The sequence below is a fragment of the Trachinotus anak genome, unplaced genomic scaffold, assembly GCF_046630095.1.
Source record: "Trachinotus anak isolate AG129_WGS33_773 ecotype Australia unplaced genomic scaffold, CSIRO_AGI_Tana_v1 ptg000003l, whole genome shotgun sequence".
NCBI classification, from domain to species: Eukaryota; Metazoa; Chordata; class Actinopteri; order Carangiformes; family Carangidae; genus Trachinotus; species Trachinotus anak.
The window spans coordinates 342,348-345,000 of record NW_027273854.1 but is presented as its reverse complement, the minus strand read 5'-3'; the positions used below and the strand labels follow the sequence as shown (position 1 = coordinate 345,000).

Sequence of the window (2,653 nt, the reverse complement as noted above, 5' to 3'; positions counted from 1 at the left end):
TTGGATCTTTCCTGAGCTTCATTAATGAACCAGAGACACAGAAGCTGCAGAACTTCATTCAGAATCCTCCTGATTTTAGGTTTCCTTCAGTATCACAGCAGCTGACATCCACCCATCAGCCATACTGCTTGTCTTTGTGTGGGGTGGAGCCAGTCACAGCTGGAGACAGTCACACCTGGACAGGTTAGGACCTGAACCTGGAGGGGACCTGAACCAGGAGGGAACCTGAACCAGGAGGGAACCTGAACCTGGAGGGGACCTGAACCAGGAAGGGACCTGAACCAGGAGGGAACCTGAACCAGGAGGGGACCTGAACCAGGAGGGAACCTGAACCTGGAGGGGACCTGAACCTGGAGGGAACCTGGCGGTGACCACCGTGCCCCAGCAGCTGACATGGTCTCAGTGTGAAACTCATTTGAAGCCTTTTGTGTCTCGGGGTCAGGGTTCAGGGGTCAGGGGAAACACTGTATCAGTGCAGGGACACAAACTCAGTCAGACTCCTGACTCCACCCACTGGGTGGAGGCTCTCAGCTCTGACAGTGACAACTGGACAACACATAAACAGGTTTGAGACACAACAGAGGGATGAGTGGTCAGGTAGCCATTTGCTGCCCCACCCCACAGGAAACAGATGGACTCTGTGGACCTGGTCCTGATCCAGACTGAGGAGACACAGACCAACAAACTCCTCCAACCACAGAGACCAACACATCTCAGAACAAACAAACAAACTCAACACAAACACAGGTGTTGATGGTGATTCTTCTGTTTAACTTGTTTTGTTTGTTGTCGTCTGGCCTTTGTTGCATGTTGTGTTACATCACATCAGATTTTGTGTTCTGTGGTGTCTTGGTCTCGTTGTGTCACTTCGTGTTATTTGGTTTAGTGTCATGTTGTGTTGTGGTTTTGTTACACATCACGTGCCTTGTGTTTCTTCACCTTTGTTGTGTCATCATCTCATGTTGTCATTTGGTGTCGTTTCATGCAGGGTTGTGTGTTGTATATAACGTTGTATGATCATGTGCGATGTTCAGTCTTTGTGTGTCCTTGTGTTTTTTCATTTCCTGTCTGTTCATTCAGTGAATTTTGTCATGACTTTTTTTTGAGTCACACTGGGTCTGTTTGTGTTATTTTGTGCCAGTTTGATGTTGTGTTGTTCTAAACTACACTCACACCTTAGATTTATCTGTGAGCTCCTCTACAGACTGGGTGGAGCTCACACACACACACACACACACACACACACACACACACATACTTGTACTTCTATCTTTATGAGGACACTCATTGACATAATGCATTCCCTAGCCCCTTACCCTAACCTTAACCATCACACCTGAGAGCCTAACCCTAACCCTAACCCTGACCCTAACCTTAACCTAAACCTAATTCTAACCATGACTCTAAAACCAAGTCTTAACCCTCAACATGTGATTTGAAGGTGTCTCAAAAAGTGAGGACCGGCCAAAATGTCCTCACTTTCCCAAAATGTCCTCACTCTGTTAGTAAAATACTTTTTTGGTCCTTACTATGTAGCAAGCACAAGTGTGTACACACACACACACACACACACACACACACACACACAGCTCTCTCCCAGCAGGAAAATGCAGCGTCAGACTGAGACGGAGGAAAAGGAGGAGGGTGTTTGACAGAGGAAAATATGGAAGATGAAAAAGATGAAATCAGTGTGAAATATCAGGCAGGTAAATAAAACACAAACAGATGAACTCACCTTCCTCTCTCCTCTCTGACGGTTGTCATGGCACGTTACCCCCTCTCTTTGCCTCCCCACCAGCTGGCTGAGGAGGACCGTGTCTCCCAGGGTTCCACGGGGCCTTGCTCCAGGCCAGGCAATGGTCTGAGCTGCGGCTGGAGGATTGTGGGCGCTGTAGTTCCCTGTTCCAAGACTCTCAGGCTCGTGTCTGCGCCGGATGAAAAGTGTCTTCTGACGGCTGGAGGCAGAGCGGGCGGATGCTGGCTCACTGCTCTTCAGCAGAATACTGCAGCCTCCATCTGAGGCAGCAGCACCAAGGACAGCTGAGCCAGACTGAGGGAGGAGGAGGGGGAGGAGGAGGAGGCTGTGAATGTGCAGGGAGGAGAGAGACAACTGGATACAAGAGAGAAAGGGAGGGGGGAAAAGAGACATGACATATACAAGAATGAAGAATGATAGATGCATATCCACAGTATTCTGTACATATAAAGGTATAAAATCCACATCTGTAGGTTTAACAAGAACAAAACTGATCAAGAAAAGAAAGAATTGAAAATCATCTTGAATAACCAATAATGAAAATATCAATTCTGAGAATGAAAATATTTGAAAGATTTTTAGGAAAATTACATGAAGAACTAGAATGACAAATTATTATGATCTGGATCTGCACCATTTCAACACCATTAACATGTCAGATTGTTTACATCAGGATTCAAGATGAAAGGGGCAGTATTTAGAGCCTGTGACCAAACATGGACAAGTCTACTGAAAATCATCTCTTTAAGGTCATGTTTAGACACAAAGAGTGATTAGGCATTGGGGTTAAAACAATGTACAGACAGAGCTTTTCATGGTGGGGGTACATGTTACAGCACAACAAGTAAGAAGTGAACCACACTTGTGTCCCTGAAATGTCTGAGTTAAACCAATCAC

The 2,653-nt window shown here is 46.2% G+C and overlaps 1 protein-coding gene across 2 annotated transcripts in view; it reads right to left on the bottom strand.

The window, feature by feature from the left end:
- Window positions 1-1,888, bottom strand: part of samd14 (sterile alpha motif domain containing 14) — a 19,970-nt gene extending 18,082 nt beyond the window's left edge. For both annotated transcript variants that reach the window (XM_071464080.1, XM_071464072.1), the window contains exon 1: window positions 1,736-1,888. The gene's annotated coding sequence lies outside the window, so the exon portion shown is untranslated. The remainder of the gene's footprint in view (window positions 1-1,735) is intronic.
- Between the last annotated feature and the right edge of the window lie 765 nt (window positions 1,889-2,653).